General features: G+C 42.0%; 1 long non-coding RNA gene across 1 annotated transcript; it reads left to right on the forward strand.

Moving 5' to 3' along the window:
- The first annotated feature begins 9,437 nt into the window (after window positions 1-9,437).
- On the forward strand, window positions 9,438-14,649 carry LOC116614750. The gene is made up of 4 exons (XR_004294702.2): window positions 9,438-9,836; window positions 10,195-10,236; window positions 10,910-10,972; window positions 12,784-14,649. It is a non-coding gene; the product is annotated as an uncharacterized LOC116614750 (long non-coding RNA).
- The last annotated feature ends 75 nt before the right edge of the window (window positions 14,650-14,724 follow it).

A 14,724-nucleotide genomic window follows, 5' to 3' on the forward strand; every position in this document is an offset into this window, starting at 1 on the left:
AAATCACAGAACGCGATTGGTCGATAACACGCCAAATTACGTCACGATATCCTAATTAGGGTCAGCGGATCCTTTGGGGAGGGCAAAGATAAATTTTTGCGCGTCCAAAAAATGTTGCTCTTTTCCCTGTAAAATCTGGCCAAGGGCATATTTAGTAACGAGCTCAAATCGGCTTAGAATTTTGGTAAATCCCAAAGGAAACAAATCCATTTTGCATGATTAGAAGACTATGCTGTACTCGCTTCATGAATGTAAACATCTAATAAAACTTGTAAGATTTGGATATAAACAATCGCCAACGGAAATCTGTTGGAACATGGCTAACATTCACAGAATTCACACACGTATGATAACAATAAAACGTCAAACCCATCTGTACAACACTAAAATAAGGAAAACCGGCGAAATAGTGCAAAGCTTTCGTTTCTAGGCAATTTGGAAACTAACAAACACAGGAAATGGACGGGTCTTAGAGCGACCCAATTCTTGGTGAGTGAGTCAGACAAGATAGGTTCGCGTGACATCCCCTCAAGAACTTGGTATTCGGCCACTTCCGGTTTGCGAACATTTTACGTAAAAAAATTATCGGGAAAATCAGCGAATTCCTTTCTTCGAAAACACATCGCTTAACGAAGATCCCATATCAAAATATCAAACTGATGTTATAATTTGGGGTTAATGTGAATAAATTCATCAATTTTGACTCGGCTCTTCGCAGACGTTTCCGTAAGAATTTGAGTGTTGAATCACATTTCGTATCAATCGCGGTGTATCATTTACATTCTTGATCTCAACAGAGTACTAGTTTTAGACTTTGCTCTGTGGTTGGTTATCGGATAGTTATGCGTCGTCTGAGTGATAAGCAGAACGCTGTGAAGCACTGGGGAGCGAGTAGCGGAAAAAGCTAAAATTAGCCATCGGCTCCACACCTCGACCCCTAGAGCAATTAACATTCCTTGCGGAGAAAGTACATAAATATTCACTGAGTGCAAAAGACCTTGAGAGTTATAATAGTAATTAAGTCTTTGTTTAAAGGGCCACTCTTTTATATAGCGTGCTGTCGAGGGGCGGTTATACAAAAGGGAAATTGGGAAAGTTGGGAAACGGTAAGGGGAAGCTGATGGGGGGGGGGGGGGGGTTGCAACAATCAATCTATATATACACTACGGAACCGAAATGTCGATTTCCCCCCTCTGTCACAGACTTTATCGAAAACGGGTTCTTTTCTCGTGAAAACGTGGTCTCTTTTGGTTACAGGTTCTCATAACCAAAACTACGCGCACAGTTCGCGCATGCCACTCTGATCTTTCGAGGGTCAAAGCGCATGTAATAAAAACCTGGATAAAGCAAACTCAGGCAAACATGCCTCCTGGGTGCAGCATTTTGAAACGAAATGCTTAATTTCCTTGCAATTTGAATTTAAAGTCAAGAGAAACTAGCACACAAAACGTTCATAACCAGACGTTTATTGAAATAAGTAAATTTCCATGTGCGTATATAAGACTGAGATATTTCAAATCAATTCCTATTTACGATATTTATTCTGATCACCCTCGTCCTACAGGATACGGACTAAAAATAACGCTAGGAAGTAGCGAGTGGTCGAGAGATAACCAAGGACCACCATCCCTTCTCGACATGCTATAGATTACCTGATTACGAGATAGGGATAGCGCTACCCCTATTATATCGAGGATATTTAAGAAGCCAAAAATCCAGTTGGCCTCGAATTCTAATGACGTCGGTACGCATTTTTTATTTCTTGCTCACCAAGCCTGGCAAAAGTCCCCCTTCCCCTCCCCCTCCCATGGCCCAAGGCAAAAATTGATGACATCCAAACATTGAAGATCCAAAGATCTTTCCGGGAGCTCACAAAAGCCTCTGCCGCAGAACAATGTGATTTTTTCGTGGCCGAAGACAATCCGAAAAAAAAGTGCTGGATTGTACCGGCCCTGTGTCGCGTAGGCTTTGCCAGATAACGAAATGCTTACTTACGCCACAAACACATTCACGACAACTTTAACAACGTCACTGACGCGCTATCGATTCGGAAATAGTGATTTTTGTAAGACATCGATCTCATAGTAAAACAGTTCCTGGTTCCTGTTTATATAGGATATTACGGTATGGGAGCCCTCGAGAAGACGCTAGGTTATGACCCCAAAGCACGGATCTTCCGGTCCCCTTTTTTTGATTACGACACATGCGGGAATACTAGATGTGTAGAGGCTTTCGGGGCTCACTCTCGGGATTGCCCTCGGATTTACCTACTGAGCATATAGAAACTTTTTAAGATTCTTCAGAAAACTGACCCATAAACATAATTGTGGAGAGCTGATATTTACTTTTCTTTAACGTGGGTTCTTTCAAGAAACCTTCTATCTTTATGTGATTTTGCCCTTTTCGTCAGATTTTATATTGGAGATCCAGCTTTAGATAAGAATTACTTTACAAAATACGACTTGGTTCATAAGTTTCAAGATAAAAAGATAACGATAAGCGTTTTTTTGTATAACAAACTTCTAGAAAGTATGTATATTTTTAAACGTCCGTCTCCAGGTCTCTATTCGGCATCTCTTCGCCTTACATCCGCATTCTAATAATAAGTTTGTATTTTAATACTTAAAAGTACGCAAGTATGCTGTATTTAGTAAATAAACCCCTTCTGGCGGCTGGGATATCGGCGGATAATGTCCAAGGATGAGAAATGGTACGAAAAATAAACAGTTGGCCGAGAAGCGAAGCTGTCGCGCTGTTATACCACGTGGTTGATATTCTATGCTCTAGATCTATCAGTGATCTACATGCCAAAATTGTCGCTATGCTGAATTTTGTTGTTTACTTTATGCAAATCAATCAGCAAATACAATACTTTTTTCATCCATGCCCTCTCTACACGCCACTACCCCCCCTGACACATACACACACTCTTTGATTCAATAATTAATTACATCAACAGATTATACAAGTTTCTGTTATTTAGCATGGATGTTAAGCTTGTAAATGTTTCCTTGTTGATTAGCCACTACCAAAATCATTAGTGCGCGGCAAGAGCGCGACACGAAAATGTTTCTCAACTATCCCAGAAACATTTCTTTGTCGCTGCTACAGATTTGGCGCGCGCTACAATTTCCCTCTGGGTGGCTAAACTAGGGGACATTCAGGCGGTAGCGTCTGGCGTTCCGACTTGTTTAGCCAGGCCTTAAGGTCTCCCTGCCCTTTACTACCCTTGTCCGCCACCCTTGTCCACTATCCTTCTTGTCCACTACCCTTGTCCACTACCCTTGTCCACTACCCTTGTCCGCTACCCTTGTCCGCTACCCTTGTCCGCTACCCTTGTCCACTACCCTTGTCCGCTACTCTTGTCCGCTACCCTTGTCCACTACCCTTGTCCACTACCCTTATTCGCTATCCTTGTTTACTATCCTTGTCCGCCATCCTTGTCCACTATCGTCCTTGTTCACTACCCTTGTCCGCCACCCTTGTCCGCTACCCTTGTCCGCTACCCTTGTCCGCTACCCTTGTCCACTACCCTTATTCGCTATCCTTGTTTACTATCCTTGTCCGCCATCCTTGTCCACTATCGTCCTTGTTCACTACCCTTGTCCGCCACCCTTGTCCGCTACCCTTGTCCGCTACCCTTGTCCGCTACCCTTGTCCACTACCCTTGTCCACTACCCTTGTCCGCTACCCTTGTCCACTCCCCTTGTCCGCTACCCTTGTCCACTACCCTTGTCCGGTTCCTCTGTCCACTACCCTTATTCGCTATCCTTGTTTACTACCCTTGTCCGCCATCCTTGTCCTCTATCGTCCTTGTCCACTACCCTCGTCCGCTACCCTTGTCCGCTACCCTTGTCCGCCACCCTTGTCCGCCACCCTTGTCCACTACCCTCGTCCGCTACCCTTGTCCGCTACCCTTGTCCGCCACCCTTGTCCACTACCTCTGTTTACTACCCTTGTCCACTCCCCTTGTCCGCTACCCTTGTCCACTACCCTTGTCCACTACCCTTGTCCGCTACCCTTGTCCACTACCCTTGTCCACTACCCTTGTCCGCTACCCTTGTCCGCTACCCTTGTCCACTCCCCTTGTCCGCTACCCTTGTCCACTACCCTTGTCCACTACCCTTGTCCGCTACCCTTGTCCACTACCATTGTCCGCTACCCTTGTCCGCTACCCTTGTCTTCTACCCTTGTCCGCTACCCTTGTCCACTCCCCTTGTCCACTCCCCTTGTCCGCTACCCTTGTCCACTACCCTTGTCCGGTTCCTCTGTCCACTACCCTTATTCGCTATCCTTGTTTACTACCCTTGTCCATAGCGTTGTTGACTCTTCTCGTTGTCTCGGCACAGTGATGCAATCATCGTTGTTATCAAACAACTTCTCGACGGTCTCGGTGCCTGCTGGGTATACTTCACCATAAACATCATTTAAATAAGTAACGAGGCGACTTTTCTGGTTGCCATGGGAACACTGGTTGGCAATCCACTGAGCTGTGCGCTTGCTGACAAGTCCCATAATATGTTTCTCCCAGATATGTGTTGAGTTAGGTGCGTCGTTGCGCACAGCGATATCCTTATTGCTTTGACTTTCTAGCGGTCTGTTCTTTATTTTTGGCGGTTGCGAAGGCTTTAAGTCCCCATCTGGAAGGCAAATTTTATGCCTCGTGAATAGGCGAGGCTCCAACTTTGTCGCTTTTCTCTTCTCCAATCTCGTCGATTGATATTTGAAAAGTTCTTTCTCCTTTTGTGGATTATATGGGATTACGTGTGATTCTGCTCGTTCGTGGACCACGTCCTTGTCAAAAAGTAGCTCAAGATTTGTGTTTTTTAATTGATTTTCATACCGTTGTCTTTGACGCGCTAGTAGTAAACAACCATCATCCGATACATCCCCAATGATTCTCTTGTTGGAAAAGTCGCGTATATCGCTTCTAATGTCCTTGTTCTGCAAGGAATCCCTTCTAGTATCTGTCAAACTTTCAAGTAAATTCAAATCTTCGGATATTTCTTTGGACCACACCAAAGCGCTCACTGTACTGGAAGACACCTTACTTCCGAAAGTTGAAGACTGTGGCCTATTGTGCCTTCTTGGAAGAGGCCAGGTTTTTTCGGAGAAGAGATTTTCTAGTTCCCACTCAGGCAATTCCTTTAGAAATTCAGGCAACTCTGGTAAATTCTCCTTTGGAATCCGAGCGCCTTTGATTCTAGGAAGAACACATTTTCTCTCGACCTTCGTTTTTTCACTTTTTCGTGTCATGACCAAATTCTGCATCGCATTAACATGAAGGAGGAAATAAGCTTTTACAAGCTGTGCGGACTATTTTAATTACATAAGTAAATACTTTGTTACTAATGCAGTTTCTAAAAACAAATTACAGCGAATGAGTATTCATTTATGAAATTAACATCCGGCAAGCCCGAGCTCGAATGAAAAGGAGAATTACTAAACCGCAGATGCATAATTTGTGTTTTATTGGCGCGTTAATGATCGAGGTAATTAGGTCAACACAAAACGCGACAGAGAACAGCGGGATGGTGTGCAAAAATTGATCATTGCCTCACGCAGGAGTTTTAATAAATGTGATACAAGTACAATTTGATTGGTTGTTTACATTGTTCATAATTAACAACACTTGGCAGGTGAAACGAATGTAGAGATACAGATAGAGACATTTTTTATATTTTTTTTCCAAGCACTTTTTCGAATTCTAAATATAAATGTTTTTAATTGTAAACCACAACAGAACATTTTAAGGTCGTATTTTTTTCCATTCTCTCGGATACTTTTAACCTCTTCCTGGGAGACAATAAATTCGTCACAAGGGCTGGCTATCGCTTGTTACCGCTGTCGTTAACAACAAGTATGGGACCACGTTAGCGCAGTCCTGGGGGTAACTATCCTGAGGATGGATGGGGGTGGGGTGGGGGGTGCTGGGGTAAACGTGACAGGGGAGTCCTCAGTAAATTTTTGATTTGTACATCAGGCTGTTTTTCCTCTTTCTTTGGGGGACGCCATGGATACCTTGGGGGAGGCGATTTACTCTTGCTTGTTTTTTTTCTGTGTTATATGTCGTTACCGAACCGTCAGGGATAAAAAGCAGAGTTTTCCTAAAGCTGAAACCTTTCTACTTTAATGCCCCCCCCCCCCCCCTGCTCATCATATGAAAAATCTTCTGCCGCCATTTCTGTAAAACTACCAGCCTGAGTCACACTAGGCTGTCCAAGAACCACTGAAAGGTACGCAAAGGTCGTATATTGAATGGACGAGAAATCAAGACGCTTTAGTTTGTATCTATAAGCTTAAATATCTTTATTGAGTAAGCCCCATGGTTATCATGGAAAATTTAAGCGTTTTAAGCTATGCGAAGACACATTTCAGCTTCAATCATATTTTTGCTTTCTTATCGCTCTAGAACATTGTAAGTCGAGAATTTCCACGTAATCTTGCAGGAAATTTGTGTTTACTACAATTTTGCTGGCAGCCATCTTGGAAATGGAGCCTAGTCCCTAACGTTTTAGAATATCACAGGTCTCCCGCGCGCTCGCCCCAAGCTCTTTTACACCATTTAGAAAAAAAACAACAGCCATTGATATGCTTTTTCATCATGTACATGGCCAGTAATTGTAATGCAGGCATGAGGAAATAACAAGGTGCAGTCATTAGCCACACCATATACACAAAATCGCGATACTAGAAATAAAATTCCAAACTAGGTGTTCTTCATATAGCGAAATATAGAGATTGTAGGGGAAGGAAGGGGGCTTTAAAGGTACCCCAGGTGCGATGCGCTGGATTGAGAGAAAAAATTAAAATCGTGAGTCTCTTATATCGAGCGGGTCCGCCTAATGGTGGTCCCCTGTACAATGTACCTGTATCCTATTTTTCTATTTTTATTATAAATTCCAAGATCAACTCAAAATAAGACATTTATATAAAAAAGAGTACAAAAACCCTCGCCAATCGGGCGGGTTCTTTACACGAGCATGCGAATGTCTCATATCAAACATATTCCCCACGGATAGTGTGATTCGTTTGCATTGCCTTATATGGTCATTGATGCCCATATTTAGAACAGCTTGGTCAAATTTTTATCTCACTAATCTTGAAAAGCCTTTAGACCCAGGCCTCCCAGAGATTGACCGAGCGGGTTTGAAGGTCACCCAAATATTGATATGGTCCCCTCTTCTAGAGGGCATGGAAAAGCCTCGGGGGTTTACCTCTGTAACATCATTCATTAGGTGAGGTCAAGGCCCAGGATTTCTTTGTTCATTCCAAAAGGGAGTTTAAAGGGGAGTGGTCTAACAGTGACACATCTCCGCCCACCGTGCAGAAGAACGCAAAGAGTTGCGATGAATTTTTAAATTTCGTTTCTGCCACAATTCTAGAGTGGGTATCTGCTGGAGTCCTTGCCGTCTGGGGAGAAGAAGGCACAGTTCCCTCTCCTCACCGCGGGTATTAATGCTTTGTTGCCGGTAGACCAGAATATATACGTGTTTCCCCCGTTTGTACTGATTGGCCCTTTTTTGCGTCTTCTGATTGATCAGGCATACGACAGTCCTTTTTCCATTGTCGTTCCTGACATACAGCCGCGTCCGTTTTGGTGGGCACTGCAAGAAGTTCTTGTCCTGGATCAAGTTATTCTAAGAAGGAAGGGAGAGTCCTCAGTTTTAATTTTTTCCGGTCAGAAGTTCGGTGGATTGGCGCCCTAGACCGTTGTTGTGGGACTTGTGAGTGTAACTCTGTTTACTGATAGTTGGTTTAGATAGCGTAAATGGGTGTAGATCGTAATTTATTTATAGCTTTGATAACGGATAAAGTTATTTTTTGTGATTAAATTGTAATGTCATGGTTGGCTCCCTCAATTTATGTTTTGCAGATGCTTCCCCAAACCCCTAGAATATGGGACCGGCGGTTAGTTGTCCAGTTTGTAGCTATCCGAATGACGAAACGTTCGCGTTTTGTCAACAATGCGGCTACAGGCGGAAGCAGTTGGCCGTTCAGAAAGGAGGCGTAAGAAGGTTTCGGTGGATTTGTCTATGACTGATAAACGCCTTGATTCTCTTCGCCACTTCCCAGCGTCAAAAAACTTTTGCAGAGAAATCTAGCCTTCTGAGAAACTGGAGGGTTTTTTGAGGGTTTTCCCTACCCCGAAATCTGTGATGACGGCGTTGCCATGTGAGATAACCAGGTTTCACGTCTGGGAGGACAAGGGCGGGAGAACGAATGTCCATTCTACGCGATGCAAGCATCTCGGCGGCGAAGCTAAGACCCGTTGTGCGTACCTCCATAGGATAGCCCCTGGCACGGTTGATGCCCTTATTGGGAAATTTCGGTCGATTTTAATGGAGGCAGGCCGGGGAGGGGAATGAAACGAGGTTTTTGGTGTGGTAACCCCGCGGCACACCCCTCGGTTAATCAGATCCTATCTGCTATAAAAGAGGAACAGGCAAGCGCAAGGGTTTACTCAAAGCAAGCCGTCCGGCTATTTTTTAGTAAGATCACGAAGTTATGTGTATACCTGCGGGGTCTAGTTTTCGCAGACAAGATAGAAGCTTATCAGCGGTACATTGATGCAAGGGGCTTGGTGTTTTACTGTGTAGATTTGCGATGGTGGACGATGTTTTCATTTCCGGCACACATTTGGGAAGACGCTCAGGGATATAGGGAAGCAGAATTACATTCAGCATCAAAAAACTGTTCCGATGTGACAGTCTGATGCGGGTGGACACTAGGGAGGGGTACCTTTTCTCCGTTCTGGATGCAAAGAATCGAACCGGACAGCCCGTTTGTAGGATCCACAGTAGCTAGTCGTCTGCCCCTTCATTTGAGCACCGCCGGAATAAATGGAATACACAAAAAACCGTCCCTTTCGGCGACGTAGACGCTCCCGCCCGTTTCAGCTTATCAGCTTGCACAGCTACTTTCTCATTCGGCCAGCTTTCTTCCATATCTTAAGGTAATTCCCTTGAAATAGTTCTACAACAAAGAATTTTTTTAAACTTTGCATAATAATATTGAAGTTAAGGGCTTTCAAAAAATGTAATAAAAAGATGGGGGTACCGACCTCGTTTTCACAACAGAGGGGCGTAGAGTTGACGCGTTTTTACTGATCGCCCGAGGAAAAATCCCAACTTTTAGTTTTCTTAAAGAATGCCTATAGTCTTCAGAAAATTAAGTTCTGTTTTTCGAGCTACGGAAATCCGGTCTCCCAAACAATAACCCGTAGTAGCTAACGTTTAAAACAAATCACACTTAAGAGATCGCACTGAAAGACACTGTTTTCTCCACTATTTATACGGTAAAAAGCGCCATTTTGAAGTATTTTTACAGCTTTTAAGAGAAAATAAACAAACTTCTACTACCCAACTTTTTTTCTTCTTTCAGTATATAATTTTTTTGTATATATTTAACTAATAGAGCAAATAAAAACTGGGGGTAACCGACTTCGTTTTTCTGTCAAAGCGATTTTAAGTAAAAAACGCGCGCCTTTTCGAACGAAAATTCGAACGAACAGCGCGCGCCACTATGCGCAGAAAGGGTGCGCAGTGCAATTCAAGGGAATTACCTTAACTCCACACCATGAGCGGCTTTGCTGGCCAATGGAAATATTCCACAGTTTGCACAAGGCTACTCTTGGGCTACACGTGAGGTTCGTTGTAAAAAGGGTACACTATGTGAGCTACACGTGAGGTTCTGTATATAAAAAAAAATCACTCCTAACTTTTCCCATACCGGCAACGAACTGGCTGAACCACTTCCATGATATACAGTTATGGATCGAAAGTTCATCGTTTGTTCCAGAGCACATCGAATCAAATAAAACAAAAGAAGCAAAGGTAAAAATGTTAACCTGATTTGCTAATTCACTTAACTCATCGATATTACCTTTGGCTTTTATTATAAAGGGAATTTAAATGGTATTGAATAGCAAAAAAAGACTCTCTTTTAATTTCTCATTTACGTGGCGGGGTATACCAGCCTTTTTCCTATAGAATAAGAAATATCAAATGTGAATCTATTATTACCATGCCATAAAAGGGGAAATTCTTTCTCGTATATAATGTCCTATAATTGGAGGGATACATTTTTGTTGAATAATGCGCGCATTTCAATCCTGTATTACCTACTTTTTACACTATCTTAGTTCAGTTATTATTGTCATATCCCTGACTTAACCTATTTGCCTTTGGTTAGACATTGACCTCGGGGTTTACCAAGTCAAACAAAGAAGCAAAGGTAAAAATGTTAACCTGATTTGCTAATTCACTTAACTCATCGATATTACCTTTGGCTATTATAATAAAGGGAATTTATATGGTATTGAATAGCAAAAAAAAAGACTCTCTTTTAATTTTTCATTTACGTGGCGGGGTATACCATCCTTTTTTACCTATAAAATAGGAAACATTTACAAGAATATGTGTTTTGTATGCCATAAAAGGGGAAATTTTTTATCTTAATGTCCTATAATGGGAGGGATATATTTTGGTTGAATAATGAGAACATTTCAATCATGTATTACCTACTTTTTACACGATCTTATTATTGTCATATCCCTGTGTTATGTATTTGCCTTTAGTTAGACATTGACCTCGGGGTTTACCAGATTCTTCAGGGTATCGACGGGAGAGAAGAATGACGAATGGGAATTGAGTATCATTTTTGACACGAGGAAGAATTCCAAAACGTAAATCGGGATAAGTTCGTTTTAAAATGAGAAAAATGCTTGTTTCTGTTATCATTTGAGTAGATGAAAGAAATTATGGTGATTCACTAGCTGCAACGGATTCTAGAAAATCGCATTCTAGAAAATCCGTTTTAAAACCGTGTTTGAAAACCAGAATTACGATGTCCTGACACTCGACTTGCTGAACCCGTTTCTAACGTCATGTGTATTCTATTTCTACAGATTTTTTTATTCGATACCCAACAAGGAAAAAGTTCAATATTCATGAAGAGAAGTAAAAAATCGGTAAGTTCAATAGTCGGACATGCTCATTTGCATTTGCGGCTCTTTAATAGATATCTTCTAATTAGTATTTTTGCGAACTTTGAGAAAAAATCTGAATATACATTATTTCGATGCTCAGATCGCTTTTGTTTATCCTACGGGTTTTTTTCTACTACGCATAAAAGAGATTTTACCGATAGTACATACGGACAGTTGAAATTGTGTAAGAAAATTGTTTGATTTCCGAATAAAATCAAATTTCTCTACATAAATTATGAGTTTAACGAGTATTGATTAAAAGCTGCACAAAACCCAATATTTGAGACTAATAGGTACGCAGAAAGTGTTTTTTTCTTTAAACTTGAAATTTATATACTTCCTTGTGTTATGCCAAAATCACTTTTTTCAAATTAAGTAAAAAGTGAAATAAGAATAGCATTTTGAGCTTTTACATATCACTCTATGATAGTTTGAATAGAATTCATGGATCTTCATTGTATACGGAAAAAATCACTCGTAGCTGACTTATTACACCACACAGTTATAGCAGCTTAAATTTAGATATGGCAACCCAATAAAAAGGATTCGACAGAGTCAAGAGTACTGGGGGCGCCTTATTTTCTGGGAGAGACTTATTCTCATCCTATGCTCACAAAACAAGGGGTGTCTGTCCGACAATATGTTCAATATCTCGATGTGTAGTGTTCCGCATCTCAATGCTTTGTGTTACGTATCTCGATGTGTTGTGTACCGCATCTCAATGTTTGGTGTTCCGTATCTCGATGCTTTGTGTTGCGTATCTCGATGTGTTGTGTTCCGCATCTCAGTGCTTTGTGTTCCGTATCTCGATGTGTTGTTTTCCGCATCTCAATGCTTTGTGTTGCGTATCTCGATGAGTTGTGGTCCACATCTCCATGCTTTGTGTTACGTATCTCGATGTGTTGTGGTCCGCATTTCGATGCTTTTTGTTACGTATGTTACGTACGTACACATGGGGATGTGTTTTTTCCTCATCTCAATGCTTTGCAATGCAATGCGTTTAGACCCTAAGACATAGCACTTAAAACAAACGAATTATCAGTTTTCTGAATAATATTTACAAGTTTTGGATGTCACTGTGATAAGACAGAACAATAGAAATTTTGTTTGGCAAATCTGCTAAAGTGGCCACGGTAGCGTGCGTTGCATTGTAAAGAAGCTCCGAACTGTGACGAGAGAATGAATATGGATAAAGTTGACTAGAAAAGTCTTCATGATCTCAATGGGGAAAAAGAAATAATAAAAAAAAGGCTTTTTTAATGCAGTGACAATATGCCCGACAGTCGGGAAAGGTCCTCAATGGACTAAATGCCCAACACTGTCGGACATCTTGTCCATTGTAGCCCTTTCCCGACAGCATATAGTAACTTTGATAACGATTTTACAGTGTATTTAATCAAGGGAAAACGTCCAATTCCGACGAAAAAGCTCAATTCAGATTCGCTTGCCCTTTCTCAACAAATATACAATATTTTGAACTCACTAGGTCGACGATATTTTCGTAAAATAAGAACTGCCGACATTTAGCAGCATGTTGAAGAAAATTCCCAAGTGACACCAAAATTACGATATCATAGCGTAAATAGGGGAAAACATTCACTACCGACAACAAAGCTTAATTCAGATTTTCTTGCCCTTTCTCAGCTAATATAGAATACTTCTAACTCACTAGGTCAATAATTTGCTTGGTTATTTGAAGAAATTGAAAACTGTTGGGCCTTTAGTCCATTGATGAATTTTTCCGATTGTCGGGAATATAGCCACTGCGTTTTTTAAAGCCTTTTTTTCTTCAGAGTTTTGGATTCCTGGTGGAGTCAGGAGAATAACGCGTTTATCGGTACAACTCCAAGTGTCTGCGCTCGTGAACACGGCAGTTGCCAGCTTGGTTAAACGCTTTGGAGCAGGACTGGCAGCGATATGGCTTCACTTGTGTATGTATCCTTATGTGGGCCTGGATTAAGAGAAAGACTTCGTTTGCAAGGTTCCCTAGTTATAAAGAATGTAAGGCACTCATAATAGGGAGGGGAGGGTACATTTTCTACATCCGCACCTTGTACCTTCAAACCAACCGCTCACAAAAATACACAAATTTTCCCCCAAGTTTTTCACGCATTGCTAAAGGTCTCTTAGGTATTTTAGAGTACTGACTGACGAATTTAACATAATAAAAGACCCACCTTGAGATAATGCTTGCGCTTTAGCTTCATACCGCACACGGGACACCAGACAGGGTTGGGCGGGGGCTTCCTTGTTGGCGTCTCTCCGCCATTCCACTCCTCGTGAACAGACCTACTGTTGTTTGGAACGGTTCGTCCATCTCCAGGCGGGAAGTCGCCAGCGCCACTTTGGTAAAAGTAGCCATAACCTTGCCGTGACGATTCATTGTCATTTGGGAAAGCACGGTTAGTAGTATTATCTCCAGCTTGGTAAGTGCTTCGTATGCACGATTTACTGGGGATATGCGATGGGCCAAACGACCGAATTAGTGACGGAACGCTCACTTCTGGCTCGCAGTAAGAACCCGTGACTTCTTGTGGCACTAGATACTCTATATAAGACCTATACAGAGAAGCATTGTCAAAGCCAACGTCTTGGATTTGGTATGGGTAAGGATTCCATACGTCGTGGTACTGGAGTTGGTAGTGGTTCCTCGCAGCTCTGCCTGAATGAAATGCTGACGCTTGCGAGATGTAGGAACAGGACCCGGAACCGTCTTCGCTGGATCCGGAATACTGCAATTCGTCTTCTGGGGTGTTTTCTTGGGGACTCAAACCTTCATGCTCCTGAGGGCTTCCGTTGGTGCCGCGTTGGGGACTAGATAGATCGCTGGGTGGGCATTTCACTTAGTCACGAAGGGTGATAACGCACCAATCACGATAAGGTCTTCTCTCTTGATTGTTCAGGAAGCCGTTACAGATTACTGTCTGCTCCAACGGCGTAGACATTTCTTTTCTCGGCGTAGACAATTCTTTGTTGTCTTTAATGCCAGGGCAGCATTTTTTATTTGTATTGTTAACATTTTGGAAGTCTTTATTCCTTACAATGACTGGTATTGGTGTTCCCTTCTGAAAGCTTGCACTATACTGGGACAGAGCGTTATTCCAGTATTCGTAGAGAATACGAGACGCTTCATGTTCTTCATAAGATGCTTCGTGTTGGTGCGTCTCAAAGCGATGTTCCTTTGTATTGAGTTCCATTGATTCTACCTTATCACCAATATATGTATTATCTGGCAGTTACTGTTTCTTGCTCATAGCGAAGGGATGGTGGTAGGCTACATTAGCAATAGCATTATCATCTGCTAAGCCCTGGTTTGAAGTTGACGGTTTTCCGTTACACGACCACTTGTGCTGCTCTCTATTGTTAGCTCCAAGGTAGGTACTGGATCGTTGGAGTCACTTGCCTTCGTAAGTCTGGCATGGCAGGTAAGAGTAGGGTTAAGTTTAGGGTCGTCCTCGTTTTCATTAACCTCACATTTGATGTCAATAGTTTCCTCAGCCTTTCGTTCTTTCATCGTTAATGGATGGACCGATTTTGAAGTGCACGTTTCATTCAAGGGCTGGGTGTGATGCATCAGGGAGGAAGTTCGCGTCTCTCTCGACCATTCCTTCTGAGGGAACTTAATAATAATAATGATGATTAATTAATAATTAATAAATAATAATGACAATTAATCAAAAATTATAATACTAATACTAATACTAATGCTAATGCTAATGCTAATGCTAATGCTA

Source organism: Nematostella vectensis, chromosome 14, assembly GCF_932526225.1.
Source record: "Nematostella vectensis chromosome 14, jaNemVect1.1, whole genome shotgun sequence".
Taxonomy (NCBI): Eukaryota; Metazoa; Cnidaria; class Anthozoa; order Actiniaria; family Edwardsiidae; genus Nematostella; species Nematostella vectensis.